Raw genomic sequence first — 22112 nt, 5'->3', positions numbered from 1 at the left:
CTCTCTTGTTCTCTAGCTAGGTTATTACTGCTCAAATATTTAAGGGTCTTGTCTACGACAGTGATACAAACCACTTTGGATTACTTTGAAACTGAAAAACACCCTAGCATTTGTGCTTAGGTTTAACCTTTTGGGAGGTTTTCAAATTCTATTTTTCTCATCATTGACATAGATATTAAATGTTTTAGTGATATTTTTATGTTAAATGCTCCCACACGCTCATTTTAGATGGTAAATTCAAAGTGTGAGGATAAAAGCAATGAGGGCTGGATTGAAGGAAAAGACAGGCTTCCTTATTTGATCTTTTATTCTAAAAGGAGGAAGAAATTTAAGTGTGAAGGCTTGGATTCTATAACCTGTAAGAGACTTGAACAACGAGTCACAGGCAGAGGAGATGCTGAGGCCAGATACTGGTCAGGGAGAGTGGCTAATCGTCACATGCAGACTGAGGTTGTTAAACTGGGACACTTAGTTATTTCAGACAAACTTTGTATAGGAAAGGATCTTTGGGGATCTGGTCAGAGCATCAGTTCGCATTAATGGCTGATTCCTTTGGGGAGAGGAAGGTTACATGCCGTATGACCTCTGCTCAGACTCCCTCTGGCTTCACAGTAAAGAGCAGTGAGGAGTAGGTAGTTAGCTTTATTTCTCCTGTTTTTCACCCTGACAGTTATTAAATTACAGATGTGTATTTGACAGAGATTCCAGATTCAATAGAGAGAGGGGTGGAGGGAGAGAGGGTACAGCAGGAGGGAAGAGCTTGAGGTTTCTCAAGAAATTAAACTCTGGCATCTCACTTTTTTAAAATAAAAATTTTATTTTAGAAGAGTTTTAGATTTATAGAGAAATTGCAAAGATAGAACAGAGAGTTCTTATATACCCTACATGCAGTTTCCCCTATGGTTAACCTCTTTCATTAGTATGGTCATAATTAATGAACGAATATTGATATAGTCTTATTTACTAAATCCATAGTTAATTCATATTTCTTTAGTTTTTACCTAATATTCATTTTCTCTTTCAGGGCTCCATCCAGGGTACCATGTTACATTTAGTCATTATGTCTCTTTAGGCTCCTTTTGGCTTTGGCATCCCCTCACACTTTCGTTGTTTCTGATGACCTTGACAGTTTCTTTTTTCGGTACACGGGCCTCTCACTGTTGTGGACTCTTCCATTGCGGAGCACAGGCTCCGGACGCGCAGGCTCAGCGGCCATGGCTCACGGGCCCAGCCGCTCCGTGGCATGTGGGATCTTCCCGGACTGGGGCACGAACCTGTGTCCCCTGCATCAGCAGGCGGACTCTCAGCCACTGCGTCACCAGGGAAGCCCGACCTTGACAGTTTTAAGGAGTATTGGTCAGGTATTTTGTAGACCGTCCCTCGGTGGGGATTTGTCTGCTTTTCTTATATTTAGGCTGGGGTTATGGGGCTTTGGGAGGAAGACCACAGAGGTAAAGTGCCATTTTTATCACATCGTATCAAGGGTATATACCATCAACATGACTCATCACTCTGATCACCTGACTAAAGTAGTGTTTTTTGGGTCTCTCTACTGTCACATTCATCTTTCCCCCCTTTCATACTGTACTCTTTGGAGGGATGTCATTATGTGCAACCTGCCCCTAAGGAGGGGGGATATCTACATAAATTATTTGGAATTCTTCTGTATGGAAACTTGTCCATTCTCCCATGTTTGTTTGTTTATTCATTCATTCATTCATCTCAGTATGGCTCATGGGTATCTATATTTTACTTTGGGTTATAACCCATAAGTACTTTGTTTATTTTGTTGCTCTGGGAGCTCTTTCAGTTGGCTTCTGTGTCCCTTTGACATATCTCTATTCTTGTGAGATTTTTTTTTTCTGTACTTCCTTAGTTTCTGGAATTACAAGATGCTCTAGACTCATCACATATATTTCCTGACCCAACTATAGAATTAGGTATTTTTCAGGGAGCCTGTTGAATAGGAATGGTGAAAGAGGAAATCTCCTTGTCCCCTATCTTAGGGGAAAAAAGTCCAGTGTCTCACTATTAAATATGATGCTAGCTGGAGGATTTTTGAAGGTATTCATTATTAAGTTGAGGAAGTTCACCTCTATTCCTAGTTTGCTAAGAGTTTTTAAAACCATGGATGGCTCCTAGATTTTATTAAATGCTTTTATTGCATTAATTGATAGCATGATTTTTCTTCTTTAGCCTGTTAACATGATGGATTACATTGATTTTTGAATGTTGAACCAGGGTTACATCCTGGAATAAATCCCATGTGACTATAGTGTATTTTTGTTTAAATTATTGATTTGATTTGTTGATATTTTGTTGAGCATTTTTGTGCCTATGTTCATGAGAGATATTAGTCTCAAGTTTTCCTTTCTTGGACTGTCTTTATCTGGTTTTGGTTTTGGAGTGATGCTGGTCTCATAGAATGAGTTAGGAATTGTTTTCCCTGCTTCTATTTTCTGAAAGAGATCACAGGGAATTGGCATTATTTCTTAAATGTTTGATAGAATTCACTAGTGAAATTATTTGGGCCTAGTAGTTTTTTTTTTTGGAAGGCTATTAATTATTGATTTGATTTAATAGAGGGATATTCAGGTTATCTCTTTTTGTGTGTCTGTGAGTTTGTATCTTTCAAGAAACTGGTTCATTTCATCTAGGCTCTCCAATTTGAGGCATAGAATTGTTCACAATATCCCTTTATTAACCTTTTAATGCCCATGGATCAGTAGTGATGACCTTTCTTTCATTTCTAATATTATAATTTGTGTCTTCTGTTGTCTTGGCTTATCAAAATTTTAATCAATTTTATTGATTCTTTCCAAGAAGCAACTTTTGGTTTTGTTAATTTTCTTTAATGTTTTTCTGTTTCAATTTCATGACACTGACTTCCGTTCTTTAAAAAAATATATGTTTTCTTTTGTTTCCTTTAGGCTCAAGTTACTCTTAGTTCTCTAGTTTTTCAAGGAAGCTTAGGTTATTGATTTTAGATTTCTTTTAAAAAAGATATATGCATTTAATGTTATAAATTTCCCTTGAAGAACTGGTTTTGCTGCATCCTATGTATTTTGATAATTGTATTTTCATTTAGCTCGAAATATTTTTTAACTTCACCTGAGACTTCTTTTTGACCCATGTGTTATTTAGAAATGTGTTATTTAATTTATGAATATTTGTTGAGTTATCTTTCTGTGATTGATTTCTAGTTTATTCCATTGTGGTCTGAGAACATATTTTGTATGTTTCTACGCTTTAACATTTAAAAAAATTGTGTCCTATGGCCCAGAATGTAGTCTATCTTGGTGAATATTCCATGTGAGGAGAATGTGAATTCTGCCGTTGTCTGATGGAGTGTTCTGTACTTCCTATACATAAAAATTGGCTAAGTGGCATACCAGAACCAGGTATGCCTGTCTAGGTGCAGTAAGTTCATGTTCTGTTGCACCTATATGCCAGGCATCGCCTTAGAGATTCCTCTTAGGTTATTTGCAAATGTCTCAACAACCTTATGTGTTAAGGTACCAGAGATGAGCAAATTGAGGCTTATCAGAGTAAAGTCACTTGCCTAAGCTCTTTCTGCTCTTAAACGCTATGTCCCAGGTCTGACAGCAACATTTCTACAAAATATCAAGGCACGAAGTTGCTCTGGTTCTAGGATGATTGATTAATTGGAGCTTTATGGAGGAGGAGCTAGTCCTCTTTTTCAATCTAGCTGAATTAATCAGTGTAGGAGGCAACAAGACTTACACAGGTGAAAAGAAAAGTCATCTTTAACATGAACAAAAGGAATGTAGGAGGACCTAGGCAAGAATGGATTAGTAATAGGGTATGGGCTAAAGAATGTGACATTTGAAGTCAAGGGCAATTAGAAAATAAGTTTTAGTTTCAAAGAAAATTAAGTAGTTTGAGGAAGGGGGAAGAGAGCTCAAGTTTCCTGGTGCTTCTAAGCTAGGCACTGCCCTGGGCACTTTTGCATCCATGTCATTTAATACTCAGAACAAGCCTATGAAATGTCTCCACAGCCTGTAGATTCCCCCTCTCCCCTGGCCCACTGCATAATGATACTTCCTAGGGAAGAAAAGAAGGATCCCAGAAAATAAAGTGGTGGAAATAAAGTGGAAAGGAATATAGGATGGTGACTGGATATCCCAGACAGAGGGAAATATGCTATTATCTGTCTTTAGGAAGACATAAAGTGAGAGAATGGGCATTCTGACTAGCAATCATGATGGGGCAAGATGTGGGTGGGTCCTGGAAATGGGGGAAGAAGGGACTTCCTCTAGACCAGGCAGGTGTGTGTGTGGAGGCCCAGCCAGGGTTCTGGTGGTAGGAACCAGAACCCTAATCCTAACCCTAACCCTTGGCCTCATGAGGCACCATTGAGCTCACTGCTCTGACCCACCTACTTCCTTGTATAAATACCCCAAGAACTTAGGGGAGGACTAGTTCTAGGCAAAACTGAATTCTTTCTAACAGAGACTCCCTGGATCATGGATAATGCAAGAAAGTGTGCACCTGTGTGGTGTGTATTGAGAGAATTGAGTCCCCAAGGAGCTTCGCTCTGGAAGGCAGAGGGGTTGGTGCAGCAACCATAGCTGAGTAAAACACTTGTGAACAGGGGATTTTTTTATCCCCAAAAGCTCCTTGACCTCCTTATTCTGCATCTGGAAAAAATAGTACAGTATCAACAGTGGGGATGCATGTCCCAGGTAGAGATGGCCTTGACGTTACGAACCCTCAGAGATACAGTCGTGGGGCCCCATCAGCCACAAAAGCTAGAGAGACCAAGCCACCTTGGCCAGCTGTTGAGCCAAACAGGGATATTTGTGTCCTGATCTTTTGACGATGATTAACAGACCTGTCTCCTGAGATTGAATCAACAGCTTGTAGGTACATGGTATTGCTCTGGGAGAGAAGAAAGACATTCCCTGATAGGTAGAGTAGCAGGTTGGAGTTGTTTCACTTGAATATTAAGAAAAATATGTATCTCAAGCTAGTGAGGTTAGATGTGTCAGCTCTATACATAACTAGTCAAGTTACCTGGTGTGCGGATTGAGAAATGTCTCTGTGGTGGTGGTGAGGACTGGTAAGCATAGAGGGTAAGTGGAAAATGTATTCTGGATACCAAAGGTAAAGAATGTATATTTGTGTTAAGGCCTGTCGGATAATCCTTTTATGCCTCTCTAGCACCTGGTACAGAATTCAGTCTGCAATTCAATGTAGTGCTATTTTGAAGATTTTGGCAGCTTCACCAGGAAGAGGCAAAGAGAATGATCTCTGTAAATATTTGCTAATGGGTGGGTGAATGATGAATGGGTGAGTTAGTGTCTAGAATGATGGAAGGAACAATGTCATTAGAATTTCTGAGACTCAGTGTCAGTTGCAGAATGGAACATGACCAGGCTATTGTGTGTCTGGTTGTCAGTAGCTTGGCAATACTGTCCTTTGGTGATGGGCACTTCTGAGTTTCTAATGTGGGGCATTATTCAACTGGACTAGGAATCTTTTTTATTTATTTATTTTATTTAACAAATTTAATCAGTTATACATATACATATGTTCCCATATCCCCTCCCTTTTGCGTCTCCCTCCCGCCCTCCCTATCTCACCCCTCCAGGCGGTCACAAAGCACCGAGCTGATCTCCCTGTGCTATGCGGCTGCTTCCCACTAGCTATCTACCTTACGTTTGGTAGTGTATATATGTCCATGTCGCACTTTCGCTTTGTCACAGCTTACCCTTCCCCCTCCCCATATCCTCAAGTCCATTCTCTAGTAGATCTGTGTCTTTATTCCTGTCTTACCCCTATGTTCTTCATGACATTTTTTTTCTTAAATTCCATATATATGTGTCAGCATACAGTATTTGTCTTTCTCTTTCTGACTTAATTCACTCTGTATGACAGACTCTAGGTCCATCCACCTCATTACAAATAGCTCAATTTCGTTTCTTTTTATGGCTGAGTAATATTCCATTGTATATATGTGCCACATCTTCTTTATCCATTCATCCGATGATGGACACTTAGGTTGTTTCCATCTGCGGGCTATTGTAAATAGGGCTGCTATGAACATTTTGGTACATGTCTCTTTTTGAATTATGGTTTTCTCAGGGTATATGCCCAGTAGTGGGATTGCTGGGTCATATGGTAGTTCTATTTGTAGTTTTTTAAGGAACCTCCATACTGTTCTCCATAGTGGCTGTACCAATTCACATTCCCACCAGCAGTGCAAGAGTGTTCCCTTTTTTCCACACCCTCTCCAGCATTTATTGTTTCTAGATTTTTTGATGATGGCCATTCTGACTGGTGTGAGATGATATCTCATTGTAGTTTTGATTTGCATTTCTCTAATGAGTAAAGATGTTGAGCATTCTTTCATGTGTTTGTTGGCAGTCTGTATATCTTCTTTGGAGAAATGTCTATTTAGGTCTTCTGCCCATTTTTGGATTGGGTTGTTTTTTTGTTATTGAGCTGCATGAGCTGCTTATAAATTTTGGAGATTAATCCTTTGTCAGTTGCTTCATTTGCAAATATTTTCTCCCATTCTGAGGGTTGTCTTTTGGTCTTGTTTATGGTTTCCTTTGCTGTGCAAAAGCTGTTAAGTTTCATTAGGTCCCATGTGTTTATTTTTGTCTTTATTTCCATTACTCTAGGAGGTGGGTCAAAAAGGATCTTGCTGTGATTTATGTCATAGAGTGTTCTGCCTATGTTTTCCTCTAAGAGTTTGTTTTGAGCTTATTTTTGTGTATGGTGTTAGGGAGTGATCTAATCTCATACTTTTACATGTCCCTGTCCAGTTTTCCCAGCACCACTTATTGAAGAGACTGTCCTTTCTCCACTGTACATTCCTGCCTCCTTTATCAAAGATAAGGTGACCATATGTCCATGGGTTTATCTCTGGGCTTTCTATCCTGTTCCATTGATCTATCTTTCTGTTTTTGTGCCAGTACCACACTGTCTTGATTACTGTAGCTTTGTAGTATAGTCTGAAGTCAGGGAGCCTGATTCCTCCAGCTCCCTTTTTCGTTCTCAAGATTGCTTTGGCTATTTGGGGTCTTTTGTGTTTCCATACAAATTGTGAAATTTTTTTGTTCTAGTTCTGTGAAAAATGCCAGTGGTAGTTTGATAGGGATTGCATTGAATCTGTAGATTGCTTTGGGTAGTAGAGTCATTTTCACAATGTTGATTCTTCCAATCCAAGAACATGGTACATCTCTCCATCTATTTGTATCATCTTTCATTTCTTTCATCAGTGTCTTATAATTTTCTGCATACAGGTCTTTTGTCTCCTTAGGTAGGTTTATTCCTAGATATTTTATTCTTTTTGTTGCAATGGTAAATGGGAGTGTTTCCTTGATTTCACTTTCAGATTTTTCATCATTAGTATATAGGAATGCAAGAGATTTCTGTGCATTAATTTTGTATCCTGCTACTTTACCAAATTCATTGATTAGCTCTAGTAGTTTTCTGGTAGCATCTTTAGGATTCTCTATGTATAGTATCATGTCATTTGCAAACAGTGACAGCTTTACTTCTTCTTTTCCGATTTGGATTCCTCTTATTTCCTTTTCTTCTCTGATTGCTGTGGCTAAAACTTCCAAAACTATGTTGAATAAGAGTGGTGAGAGTGGGCAACCTTGTCTTGTTCCTGATCTTAGTGGAAATGGTTTCAGTTTTTCACCATTGAGGATGATGCTGGCTGTGGGTTTGTCATATATGGCCTTTATTATGTTGAGGAAAGTTCCCTCTATGCCTACTTTCTGCAGGGTTTTTATCATAAATGGGTGTTGGATTTTGTCGAAAGCTTTCTCTGCATCTATTGAGATGATCATATGGTTTTTCTCCTTCAATTTGTTAATATGGTGTATCACGTTGATTGATTTGCGTATATTGAAGAATCCTTGCATTCCTGGAATAAACCCCACTTGATCATGGTGTATGATCCTTTTAATGTGCTGTTGGATTCTGTTTGCTAGTATTTTGTTAAGGAATTTTGCACCTATGTTTATCAGTGATATTGGCCTGTAGTTTTCTTTCTTTGTGACATCCTTGTCTGGTTTTGGTATCAAGGTGATGGTGGCCTCGTAGAATGAGTTTGGGAGTGTTCCTCCCTCTGCTATATTTTGGAAGAGTTTGAGAAGGATAGGTGTTAGCTCTTCTCTAAATGCTTGATAGAATTCGCCTGTGAAGCCATCTGGTCCTGGGCTTTTGTTTGTTGGAAGATTTTAAATCACAGTTTCAATTTCAGTGCTTGTGATTGGTCTGTTCATATTTTCTATTTCTTCCTGATTCAGTCTTGGCAGGTTGTGCATTTCTAAGAATTTGTCCATTTCTTCCAGGTTGTCCATTTTATTGGCATAGAGTTGCTTGTAATACTCTCTCATGATCTTTTGTATTTCTGCAGTGTCAGTTGTTACTTCTCCTTTTTCATTTCTAATTCTATTGATTTGAGTCTTCTCCCTGTTTTTCTTGATGAGTCTGGCTAATGGTTTATCAATTTTGTTTATCTTCTCAAAGAACCAGCTTTTAGTTTTATTGATCTTTGCTATCATTTCCTTCATTTCTTTTTCATTTATTTCCAATCTGATTTTTATGATTTCTTTCCTTCCGCTAACTTTGGGATGTTTTTGTTCTTCTTTCTCTAAATGCTTTAGGTGCAAGGTTAGGTTGTTTATTCGAGATGTTTCCTGTTTCTTAAGGTAGGATTGTATTGCTATAAACTTCCCCCTTAGAACTGCTTTTGCTGCATCCCATAGGTTTTGGGTCATCGTGTCTCCATTGTCATTTGTTTCTAGGTATTTTTTAATTTCCTCTTTGATTTCTTCAGTGATCACTTCGTTATTAAGTAGTGTATTGTTTAGCCTCCATGTGTTTGTATTTTTTACAGATCTTTTCCTGTAATTGATGTCTGGTCTCATAGCATTGTGGTCAGAAAAGATACTTGATACAATTTCAATTTTCTTAAATTTACCAAGGCTTGATTTGTGACCCAAGATATGATCTATCCTGGAGAATGTTCCATGAGCACTTGAGAAAAATGTGTATTCTGTTGTTTTTGGATGGAATGTCCTATAAATATCAATTAAGTCTGTCTTGTTTAATGTATCATTTAAAGCTTGTGTTTCCTTATTTATTTTCATTTTGGATGATCTGTCCATTGGTGAAAGTGGGGTGTTAAAGTCCCCTACTATGATTGTGTTACTGTCGATTTCTCCTTTTATGGCTGTTAGTATTTGCCTTATGTATTGAGGTGCTCCTATGTTGGGTGCATAAATATTTACAATTGTTATATCTTCTTCTTGGATCGATCCCTTGATCATTATGTAGTGTCCTTCTTTGTCTCTTCTAATAGTCTTTATTTTAAAGTCTATTTTGTCTGATATGAGAATTGCTACTCCAGCTTTCTTTTGGTTTCCAGTTGCATGGAATATCTTTTTCCATCCCCTTACTTTCAGTCTGTATGTGTTTCTAGGTCTGAAGTGGGTCTCTTGTAGACAGCATATATATGGGTCTTGTTTTTGTATCCATTCAGCCACTCTGTGTCTTTTGGTGGGAGCATTTAGTCCATTTACATTTAAGGTAATTATCGATATGTATGTTCCTATTCCCATTTTCTTAATTGTTTTGGGTTCGTTATTGTAGGTCTTTTCCTTCTGTTGTGTTTCTTGCCTAGAAAAGTTCCTTTAGCATTTGTTGTAAAACTGGTTTGGTGGTGCTGAACTCTCTCAGCTTTTGCTTGTCTGTAAACGTTTTAATTTCTCCATCAAATCTGAATGAGATCCTTGCTGGGTAGAGTAATCTTGGTTGCAGGTTTTTCTCCTTCATCACTTTAATTATGTCCTGCCACTCCCTTCTGGCTTGTAGAGTTTCTGCTGAGAGATCACCTGTTATCCTGATGGGGATTCTCTTGTGTGTTATTTGTTATTTTTGCCTTGCTGCTTTTAATATGATTTCTTTGTGTTTAATTTTTGACAGTTTGATTAATATGTGTCTTGGTGTATTTCTCCTTGGATTTATTCTGTATGGGACTCTCTGTGCCTCCTGGACTTGATTAACTATTTCCTTTCCCATATTAGGGAAGTTTTCAACTATAATCTCTTCAAATATTTTCTCAGTCCCTTTCTTTTTCTCTTCTTTTTCTGGAACCCCTATAATTCGAATGTTGGTGCGTTTAATGTTGTCCCAGAGGTCTCTGAGACTGTCCTCTGTTCTTTTCATTCTTTTTCTTTATTTTGCTCTGCAGCCGTTATTTCCACTATTTTATCTTCCACCTCACTTATCCGTTCTTCTGCCTCAGTTATTCTGCTATTGATCCCATCTAGAGTATTTTTCATTTCATTTATTGTGTTTTTAATCGATGCTTGATTCATCTTTAGTTCTTCTAGGTCCTTGTTAACTGTTTCTTGCATTTTGTCTATTCTATTTCCAAGATTTTGGATCTTGGAAATAGAATCTTGGATCATCTTTACTATCATTATTCTGAATTCTTTTTCAGGTAGACTGCCTATTATCTCTTCATTTGTTAGGTCTGGTGGGTTTTTATCTTGCTCCTTCTGCTGTGTGTTTTTCTGTCTTCTCATTTTGCTTATGCTACTGTGTTTGGGGTCTCCTTTTTGCAGCCTGCAGGTTTGTAGTTCCCGTTGTTTTTGGTGTCTGTCCCCAGTGGCTAAGGTTGGTTTAGTGGGTTGTGTAGGCTTCCTGGTGGAGGGGACTAGTGCCTGTGTTCTGGTGGATGAGGCTGGATCTTGTCTTTCTGGTGGGCAGGTCCACGTCTGGTGGTGTGTTTTGGGGTGCCTGCGGACTTTTTATGATTTTAGGCAGCCTCTCTGCTAATGGGTGGCATTGTGTTCCTGTCTTGCTAGTTGTTTGGCATAGGGTGTCCAGCACTGTAGCTTGCTGGTCGTTGAGTGAAGCTGGGTGCTGGTGTTGAGATGGAGATCTCTGGAAGATTTTTGCCGTTTGATATTATGTGGAGCTGGGAGGTCTCTTGTGGACCAGTGTCCTGAATTTGGCTCTCCCACCTCAGAGGCACAGCACTGACTCCTGGCTCCTCAATTTGGGATGATTTGTTGTCTATTCATGTATTCCACAGATGCAGGGTACATCACGTTGATTGTGGAGCTTTAATCCGCTGCTTCTGAGGCTGCTGGGAGAGATCTCCCTTTCTCTTCTTTGTTCCCACAGCTCCCGGGTCTCAGCTTTGGATTTGGCCCCGCCTCTGCGTGTAGGTCGCCGGAGGGTGTCTGTTCTTCGCTCAGACAGGACAGGGTTAAAGGAGCAGCCGCTTCGGGGACTCTGGCTCACTCAGGCCGCGGGGGAGGGAGGGGCACGGAGTGCGGGGCGAGCCTGCAGTGGCAGAGGCCGGCGTGACGTTGCACCAGCCCGAGGCTCGCCATGCGTTCTCCCAGGGAAGCCGTCTCTGGATCCTGGGACCCCGGCAGTGACGGGCTGTACAGGCTCCCGGAAGGGCGGCGTGGACAGTGACCTGCGCTCGCACACAGGCCTCTTGGCGGTAGCAGCAGCAGCCCCAGCGTCCCACGTCCGTCTCTGGGCTCTGCGCTTTCAGTCGCGACTCGCGCCCGTCTGTGGAGCCCCTTTAAGCAGCGCTCTTAATCCCCTCTCCTCGCGCACCAGGAAACCAAGAGGGAAGAAAAAGTCTCTTGCCTCTTCGGCAGCTCCAGAGTTTTCCTGGACTCCCTCCCAGCTAGCTGTGGCGCATTAGCCCCCTTCAGGCTGAGTTCTCGCCGCCAACCCCAGTCCTCTCCCTGCGCTCTGACCGAAGCCCGAGCCTCAGCTTCCAGCGCCGCCCGCCCCGGCGGGTGAGCAGACAAGCCTCTCGGGCTGGTGAGTGCCGGTCGGCACCGATCCTCTGTGCGGGAATCTCTCCGCTTTGCCCTTCCCAGGTACGTGGGGAGTTTCTTGCCTCTTGGGAGGTCTGAGGTCTTCTGCCAGCGTTCAGTAGGTATTCTGTAGGAGTTGTTCCACGTGTAGCTATATTTCTGGTGTATCTGTGGGGAGGAAGGTGATCTCCGCGTCTTAATCTTCCGCCATCTTCCCCGGAAGTCCTGGACTATGAATCTTGAAGGCAAATGTGGGCACAGAGCCTGCCAGCTGGAAGTGAATGCAGCTGGGCTAAATCCATCTTTTCCAGACCTTTCCCAGCCACAGTCACTTCATCACTCTGAGCCTAAGTTTCCTCATCTTTCAGAAGAGGATAAGAACCTCGATCTCACAGGATGGGTGTGAGGATTAAACAAGACAGTAGTAATAACTCTGGTTGATACTTACAGAGAGAGCTCTTACTATGTGCCAGGAACTGTTTTTAGTGCTCAACATAAACCAACTCACAACAATCCAATGTGGTAGGTACTATTACAGTCCTCGTGTTACAGAGGAGAGACTGAGGCAGAGAGGTTGAGAGATTTGACAAAGGCCTTCAGCTAGTAAGGCAGATCTGGGCTTCAAACCCAGAAAGGCTGGTTCCAGAGCATGTACATTTAGCCCTTTGCTGTGCATCCTTAGCACAGCCCCTGGCATGTGGTGGGTCTTCCATAAAGGGGTAATTCCTTTCCTCTTGGTTCACTAGTTGCTCTGGGATGGTGATGGTGGCCTGTCCCCTGTGGTCAGAGCTGTCAGGAGACTGGAGAGACAGCTGGTGAATTCAGTCTTGACCAGGCATGCAAAGCCCCACAACTCTGACTTTTCTTTTTATGCTTTTAGCCTGATTCTTAATAAGTGAAAGATATAGATGTCAAGATCCTTAAGGGTAAAATCAATGTTCCTTACCTAAGTCCAGGTCTTGTTAAACAAAAGAAACACATCTCTTTCCAAATGCATTTGAAGACAGTTCTGTAAACTGTTTTGCAGTTTTAGTGCTCAGGCACTTTAGAACAAAGTAATAAGAAAATTGTTTTTTGAAATCATGCTAAGGGCAATGTCCACTGTTATGATAATTCTGATTATTGTTATTATTTTCTGTGTGTGCATGGGAGAGATACATGGGGTAGTGATCAACTTTAGATTCTTTTCTACTATAATTTAGGTTGATATCATGAGAAGATTGCTCGGTCAATGAGAATCAGAAAATAGAAGATGCATATTTAATGCAGACAGGAGCAGAATCCCATGAATGAGGCAGGAAGTGTATCTCAATGGTTAGGACCATTGTCTTGGGAGGCTGGGTGCCAACTTTGCTTCCACTCCTTGATGTGTGACCCTAGGTTAGTCATTGTCCCTCTCCAAACCTCACCTGAAAAATGGGAATGGTTTTGGGAAGAGCTGCTATGATGATCAAACAAGATAATGTTAGTAATAATGATATTGTAAATTTGAAGGACTGGATAAATGTAAGGGAGAGTGATCATTTGTGGAAGTCATGGTGTCCAGAGTCGGGCAGAGCTGGTTTCAGTCTCTGCTCAGGCACTCTCTTGCTAAGCCTTAGTTTTCTCATCTTCAAAAGTGGGATAGTAATACATAACAGGTTTTTTTGTTTGTTTGTTTTAGAATTCGATGAGGTTAATGTGCATAAAATGTTTGGTATAGTGCCTGGTACACAGTTAGTGCTCAATAAGTGTTAGTAATTATAATTTGATTATGACCCCTGGCTCAGAAGTGATGCCACAAAAGATAGGACATGAAAAATGAAGAAATGGTTCAAACCAGTGATTGCTCAATTGAGCATTCTTTTAATTTCCTGTGTGTGTGTGTTTACATTTGTGTGTGTACTTTAGCATGTTTAATGATGAATTTCCACGGTGAGAATTGGATGAATCACAGAATCAATTTAGTCTTTACAACAGTTGAAAACAGCATGAAATGTTTTTCCCTTCTGGAGGCCATGCCCTGCTCTTGCTTGACTCTGGCTGTATTCTCTGCTATCCAACTACTGTAAGTGCCTGCTGGGCAGCTCAGCAGGTCTCCTAGAGAGTGGAGTTCCTTCTTGGTTAGAGGGACATGACTCCTGTGTAATGGGGCGCTTTACTAATGTGGGATGTGTTGCCAACACCTGGAGTTTTCATGGGCTACAGGTCCTGTGCAGAATGTGGGCTTATAGGGGAATCTGGGAGAAGCGTGTTACACTCCTCTTTCTATCTCTCAGGGAACAGTCATGTGAATGCTCTTCTGTACCTCACCTGGAGTACTGCACACCTTCTTCACAGTCTGCTTGGCTCCAGTCTCATTCTGGTCAGTCATCTTCACATCAGAGTCACATCCACAGTTTACACACCCCTGTCTACTCACATCTCTCCCCTGATGAAAACCTTGCACTGGCAGGGTGGAGTCCTGGTTGCTTAGCACAATGGTCAGACTTTTCCTGAGTTGGCTTCAACTTGCCTCTTTAGCCCCTGCTGGCGAGTGCCCTGCCGTGCTGTAATTATCTGTGCACACATTTGCATATCCCACCAGACTGTGTGCAACTCATGAGTAAAAACTGTCTGATTCCATGTACCTCTCATAACTGGCATATGGACGGTGCTCAATAAATTTTTTTTAACAGGGAGTTCAGCCTAGTGTTTAAAAATTTGACTCTGGAGTCAGAGAGGCCTGCCTTTGACTCTTGGACTCTCCACTTTATTGATATGTAATGTAGGTCAAGTAGGTAAGATGGCTAAGTCTTAGTTTCATCCTCTGTACAGCAGAGGCAATGGTGCTTACCTATAAGGATGTTTTGAGGATGGCACAAGGCCTGGTGTGCAGTAAGAACTTAAAAGGTGTTAGCTTTTATTATTATTAAATCTTTGTTGAACACACACCATAGCATAGTCTATGGAAAAGAGGGATCATAAACGGGATACTGAGTAATAATCTTTTGATGCTGGAAACCACCAGGGACACATGACAGAAGATTGTCTTCATCTGAGAAGGTATGCCAATGATGGCAATGGAAATTGTTGGGAAGCTTTGACATCTGACAGTGTGGTAGTGTGTGTTCAGTTGCTAGTAACTGAAAATCTAACTCAAATGGGCTTGACTAGTTTTTTTAAAAAATGGTTAATTGCTTATATAACTAGACAGCAACAAGGTTGGGTGGGCTTCAGGGTTGGTTTTTTTCAGCTGCTCAAACATATCATCAAGGATCCAGGGTCTTTTTCTCTATGCTGTGCCAGCCTTATCCTAAGACCATCCTCTTTCTTGGTGTAGCTGTAAGAGGGCTGCCAAAATCTGGGATTTGATGACCATATTCAGGGAGAAGGATAGAATTGCTTCTAGAAACTCTCTTAGAAGACTGAAACCTTGCTTTCCTGAAGCCACCAGCAAATAACTACAATCTTCTTGGTCCTGAATTAATCACATATCCATCAGTGAACCACTGGATGGTGTTCAGGGAGTGAGGTTGTGCTAGCTGGTTTGGCTTGAGTCACCTGCTCCATACCTAGAATCAAGGCATGTATTCTGCAGTAGTGGAGTAAGAAAATCCAAGTATTGAAAAGGGGAAGAGGGTGCTAGGAAAGAAACTGTTTTCTGAGCTTCTGAAAGAATCTTCAGCTCTCATGGCTGCTATACAAGTTTCAGAGAATGGGAGGCATATCTCCATACTTTTATTGCTTCATCACTTAGGTGCTTTTAAAAGTCCTTTCCTACATCATTCATTTGACAATCACCACCAGTACAACAAAAAAGTACAATAATGACATTTCTCATTTTTGCTGTGTCTACTATTTGCAGTACTGTCTTTTAGCTTTGATTCCTGGTTCTCTGAAGATGTTTTTTCCCCAGTAAATAACTCTCTGATATAAGTGTCATTAGATTGTCTTTATAGATGAGAAAACAAGCTGAAGCTCAGGGAGGTTGATGTAAGTGTTTCAAATTCACAAAGAAAATTAGCAGAGCCAGGATTTGATCCAGGTCTGTCTGGTTCCAAAGCTCATATTCTTTCCAAGACTCCATGCTACCTTCTTATTCTTATTCTAGAAACGAGGTGGAGACTTCCATTTGAAAATGGATGTGCCAACTTGATATTCTTTCCATCTCCTCCTGGAAACCATCCAAAACAATAAGGAGGATAGAAAACAAAATTCCAAACTCCATTTTTAGTGAAGCTAGGAGACAGGCTGAAAAATATTATGTAGGGGTTGTCAAGAGCACACAGTAGCTGTGAGAGAGGCAGTAGCCAAAAGCAGAGATGAGAGTTCAGTAAAGTATTTGACCAAAAAACAAAGACAAAGACAAAATTTCTTGATACTGGGGGAACTAGTCTAAAGGAGAAAATCTCTATCCTTTGGTTGAAAAAGAGGATGGGGACATAGGATAAGCTGAGAAGAAGAGATTCCCCCAAACTTGGTTAGCTTCAGAGAAGTAAGAAGGCTGAAAGTATCAGTCATTTTTTGCTACATAACAAACACCTCCAAATTCAATAAACATTTTTTTCCTGTTCATGTGTCTTCAGGGTGGCTGGGGTTAATGTATCTAGGCTGTTCTAAGCTGGGTTTGACTACAGTCTGAGGGCTGGGTGCTGGTCTGCTCCATGTGTATCTCAACCTTTTAATCCAGTGGCAACCTGAGGCATATTCTTCTCGTGATGAAAAGCAAGAGTCAAGAAGGTAAATCTAACTACGCAAGCACATTTCATGCTTTGCTCATGGCATACACACTAATAGCCCATTAGCCAAAGCAAGTTGCATGGTCAAATCTGAAACCAAGAGATAAGGAAGTACAATCCATCACCATAAGACCATGACAAGAGTGTACATGCATAGTACTTTGGGAGATGAACAAGTGAGGATAGAAATTTAATCCTCCACACCAGGTTATGTGTAGAAGCACTCTGACTTTGTAGCAAATGAGAAGAGAGACCCTGAGCTGTGAAAAGCAACTTTATTATAATTCTACCCTGGCCTCTCCCCACCTACAGAAAACTTTGTCCAATGTTTGCTCCAGAAAGTCCTAATTCAGTCAACAATGAGCAATAACAAACAAACCAGTGCTGTATTTTAACAAAGATACTATATAAAAAAGGGAGAAAGGAGCAGTAAAAGTTATGAACAAAGAACACTCACTAGTAAAATGGCCCTGGAACAGACTAAAATTGTGAGCAAAACTTCCACCTTACAGAAAATATCATATAGGAGCAATTACCTCTGAGAACAACCACCATGCAATAACTCAGGGGTGGGATTGCAAGGCAGCACTGGATGAGATGTGATCTGGCAAAACTCAGAAAATAAATAGAAGAAAAAATGAAACCATTATTAAAATAAAGACAAAATTTGACAGAGCACAGGGTTAATAAACTCTATGAAAATACAAGAAAGGACATAGAAAATAGAAGTGAGAAGAACAAACAAAGTGAAATGTAGATTAAAAGAATAGCTAAAGAGGACTGTATAGATGTAGAAGAGAGTCAAAAGAGATCAAATATATGCATAATTGGACTTCATCAAAAAGAAAACCAAAATAATGAAACAGAGCAAATGACAAAGGTATAAAGAAGAGTTTCCTAAAAAAATTTTTTTGAATCTACATATTGCAACGAACAAATTATGTGCCTGACAAAGATGACCCCAAATGGTCAACACCGAGACATTGTCTCATAATATTAGTGGACTTCAAATATGAAGATCCCTGATTTTCCCCCTTATATAGGACTTTATTTCTTCTCTCCTCCAGCTGGCTTCAGATTTCTCCAGAGCAACATTCAGTTCCAGATGAAAATAGAGCAACATTTAAGCAATATCTAATAAAAGAGAATATGAATCAATGGTTTTATACCTTTATATCCTTTACATATAGAAGCCAGAGAAACACAATTTTAAAAACCCAAGAGCTCAGAGAATGTGCTCCTATGAGCCCTCCTTGATGAAAATAAAAATGACAAACTTCAGCAAACCAAGACATTTTTTGAGAAACTATGTATAAGTTTAACAGTGACTGAGAGTGAGCACTGTACATATTTGACAGTAGAACCAAGACTAATTTACGTATATATTTTAATTGAAATATAGTTGATTTACAATGTTATATTAGTTTGAGGTGTACAACAAACTGATTTGATATTTTTATAGATTATACTCCATTTAAAATTATTAAAAATGTTGGTTATAGTCCCTGTGCTATATATTATATCCCTGTATCTTAATTGTTTTATTCCTGGTAGTTTGTACCTCTTAATACCCTTCCTCTGTCTTGCCTACCCCTCTACGTCTCTTGTACTGGTAACCCTAATGTGTTCTCTGTATCTATTAGTCTCTTTCTGCTTTCTTATATTCATTCATTTGTTTTATTATTTTTTAGATTTCACATATAAGTGAAAACATAGAGTATTTGGAACCAAGACTAATATTAATGTGGGTATTAAAGTGGTAGAATACAATAAGAATGTTACATATTGTAGAACATCATAGAAATAATAAAACTTACAAAAACCAGGGAGGAAAAGGTAAAGAAAATAGAAGGAAAAGAAAGTATATTGATTGTTTCATATAATGGCTGGGAGTAAAATCATATCATTTAAAGCTGACAAAGTAGTAGAAATAAAAATATAATAGCCAGCTTTTGCTATATAATAATCAATCCCCCACAGTCAGAATTTACAAGAACAACAACAAGAGCATTTATTCTCACATTCATCTGTTACCAGTTTGACTGAGGTTTGGGCTGATCCAAAGTAAAATTGTCAGGAGGACCTGCTTCAGGCTGTGAGTCATCTTGGTTTGGCTGCAAGCTGTGGGTTGGGTTCAGATATTCAGATGTATTAGCTCTGGACCCAGGCTAAAGGGGCAGCAGCTCCCAGAGGGAGGTCTTCTAATAGCACACCACGAGAGTATAAGAGGCCAAGCCAACTAATGAAGCACGTTTCAGGACTGCTCATTTCCTATCTGTTAACAATACATTGGCCAAAGCAAGTCACGTGTCCAAGCCCATTATCAATGGTGGTGAGAAGAATATATTGCTCTTGAGTGAAGAACTTAGGACAATAAGTCAATCTATTATGGCATATTTAAGAGTACAAATATAAACACTAAAGAAGGATACTATTAACTAAAATTTGATGATAGGGAACTAATAGATAAGTAAAAAATTAATGACTAAGAGTATCATATACTATTATAATTTAAAACTAATCACTAGACTAAAGTAAAAACCTTTCTAAATATCAGAAGAACTGCCTATAGGAAATGAACCAAAGAAAATTGATCACCAAGCAAAGAAAGTACAAAAATATGTCAGAATTTAGACCAAAGTATTGGTCATACTATTAAATGTAAAAGGACTAAACTCACTGTGGTAGGAAGAATAATGCTCCCTCTCCAGGTCCCCAAAGATGTTTACATCTTAATCCCTGGAACCTGTGATTAAGTTATGTTACATGGCAAGGGTTGTGGATGGAACTAAGGTTACAGCTCAGTTGAGTTTAAGGAGATATTTAATTAAACTGGATTTTCTAGGTAGGCCTGATATAATCACAAGCATTCTTTAAAGAGGCAGAGGGAAACTTGAGTATAGAAGAGAAGTGGTCCAATCTGAATAAGACTCAACCTATAATTCTGGTTTAGAAGATGGATGAAGGGGACATAAGCTAAGGAAGTTCAGGCAGCCTCTGGAACCTGGACGAAGCAAGGAAAGAATTCTCCCCTAGAACCTCCAGAAGAAATACAGCTGGGTCAGCATCTTGCTTTTAGCCCAGTGAGACCCATTTCAGACTTCTGATCTCTAGAACTGTAAGGTAACAAATTTGTGTTGTTTTAGGCTACTAAATTTGTGACAATTTGTTACAGCAGCAATGAGAAACTAATATGCTCATCTATTAATGGAAAAATAAATTCAGATTGGGTCAGAAATGAAAAACCAATATTATAATGTTTACAGGACACATCTCTAAAATTAAGGGATTCAATAAGCCAAGAAAAAAAAAAACGGGCAAAGAGTGTGATTCACAATGATGCATCAGCACTGATTAAGGTGAAAACTACAAGAATTACTCGGAGGAAAAATAATACATGATAGAAACATAACAATATTAAGGGACATTAAATCTCTTAGTCAATAACAGGTCAGGTATATTTAAATTGAATAAGTAATTAATAAGGTAGATATATTTAGCATATGGGAAACTTATTACCTCGTAAAGAATAAAGAGAAATTCTTTATATGTACTTTTTGTAGCAGCTTCTTTAGCAGCTTTATTCATAATCACTCCAAAGTGGAAACAACCCAAATGTCCTTCCATGGGTTAATGGATAAACAAACTTTTGTCCATTCATACAACAGAATATTATTCAACCATAAAAAGGATCAGATTATCAATACATTCAACAACATAGATGAATTTCAACGGCATTAGGCTGAGTGAAAGAAGCCAATCTCAAACGTCTACTTCCTGTATGATTCCTTTTACATGACATTCTATACAAGGCAAACTAGAGAGACAGAGAACAGATCAGATCAATGGTTGTCCAGGGTTAGGGACTAGGGGATGGAGTGACTACAAAGGGTCAGCATGAAGAAATTTTGGGAGGAATGGAACTATTCTGTTTTCCTAATATTAGTGGTGGTTACATGAAACTATTCCTGTGTTAAAACTCATAGAACTATATCACAAAAGTCAATTTTATTGTATGTTAATTTAAAAATTAAAAAAATGAAAGCAGAGATTAACAAATTAGGCAACAAAAGTCTTAGAAGTAATAAACAAATGAAACCAAAAGCAAATTCTTGGAAAAATATATAAAATACCCACTAGCTAACTAATGAAGCAAAATAAAAAGAAACTTCAAATATGCAAAATAAGAAATGACAAGGGGTCGAGTGGTTTGATGGGAAAGATTTTCAAGGGAGCAAACTTAAAGTTTCTCTTGCTCGGAAGAAGCCTCCAATGAACAGCATGCGGGGAGGAATGCCCCCCCGTGAGGGCAGAGGGATGCCGCCGCCACTCCGAGGAGGTCCAGGAGGCCCAGGAGGTCCTGGAGGACCCATGGGTCGCACGGGAGGCCGTGGAGGAGACAGAGGAGGCTTCCCACCAAGAGGGCCCCGCGGTTCCCGAGGGAACCCTTCTGGAGGAGGAAATGTCCAGCACTGAGCTGGAGACTGGCAGTGCCCCAATCCGGGGTGTGGAAACCAGAACTTTGTGTGGAGAACAGAGTGCAACCAGTGTAAGGCCCCAAAGCCTGAAGGCTTCCTCCCACCACCTTTCCCACCCCCGGGCGGTGACCGTGGCAGAGGTGGCCCTGGTGGCATGCGGGGAGGAAGAGGTGGCCTCATGGATCGAGGTGGTCCTGGTGGAATGTTCAGAGGTGGCCGTGGTGGAGACAGAGGTGGCTTCCGTGGCACCCGGGGCATGGACCGCGGTGGCTTTGGTGGAGGAAGACGAGGTGGCCCTGGGGGACCCCCTGGACCTTTGATGGAACAGATGGGAGGAAGAAGAGGTGGGCGTGGAGGACCTGGAAAAATGGATAAAGGCGAGCACCGTCAGGAAGGCAGAGACCGGCCCTACTAGACGCAGAGACCCCGCAGAGCTGCATTGAGTACCAGATTTATTTTTTAAACCAGAAAATGTTTTAAATTTATAATTCCATATTTATAATGTTGGCCACAACATTATGATTATTCCTGTCTGTACTTTAGTATTTTTCACCATTTGTGAAGAAACATTAAAACAAGTTAAATGGTAGTGTGCCGAGTTTTTTTTTTTCCTTCTTTTAAAGATGGTTGTTTAACTAAGACTAAACAATGGGAATCCCTTGTGAGCATGCTCAGTATCATTGTGGAGAACCAAGAGGGCCTCTCTAACTGTAACAATGTTCATGGTTGTGATGTTTTTTTTAAAATAAAATTCCAAATGTTTATAAACCGTCAAAAAAAAAAAAAAAAAAAGAAATGACAAGGGGGAAACACTATCAAACAGGAGTTTAAAAAAATGAGATCAGTTCCTATAAATCCCTAAAAATAAAATTTAAAATCTAGACGAAATAAACAATTTTCTAGGCAAATGTAATTTATCAAGCCTGATCTTAGAAGAGATTAATGTCTAAATAAACCAGTTATAAAGAAAGTCTTGAAAAAGCTACCATCCCCTCCATGAAGAAAAAAAAATGTTATAAAGTTTCTAGGGGAATTTTAACCAAACTATTAAAGCACAGATATTCCTTATAGCAGAGAATCTGGTAGATACACATTAA

The 22112-nt window shown here is 40.0% G+C and overlaps 1 pseudogene across 1 annotated transcript; it reads left to right on the top strand.

Annotated features, from left to right (window-relative positions):
- Positions 1–539: 539 nt before the first annotated feature.
- On the top strand, positions 540–21790 carry LOC309805245 (RNA-binding protein EWS-like; annotated as a pseudogene). Its single transcript has 2 exons — positions 540–621; positions 20736–21790. The product of its transcript is annotated as an RNA-binding protein EWS-like (transcript).
- Positions 21791–22112: the final 322 nt, after the last annotated feature.

This window comes from Mesoplodon mirus, assembly GCF_964341445.2.
Source record: "Mesoplodon mirus genome assembly, chromosome: 5".
Taxonomy (NCBI): Eukaryota; Metazoa; Chordata; class Mammalia; order Artiodactyla; family Ziphiidae; genus Mesoplodon; species Mesoplodon mirus.
This window is presented reverse-complemented; position numbering and strand designations above follow the sequence as displayed.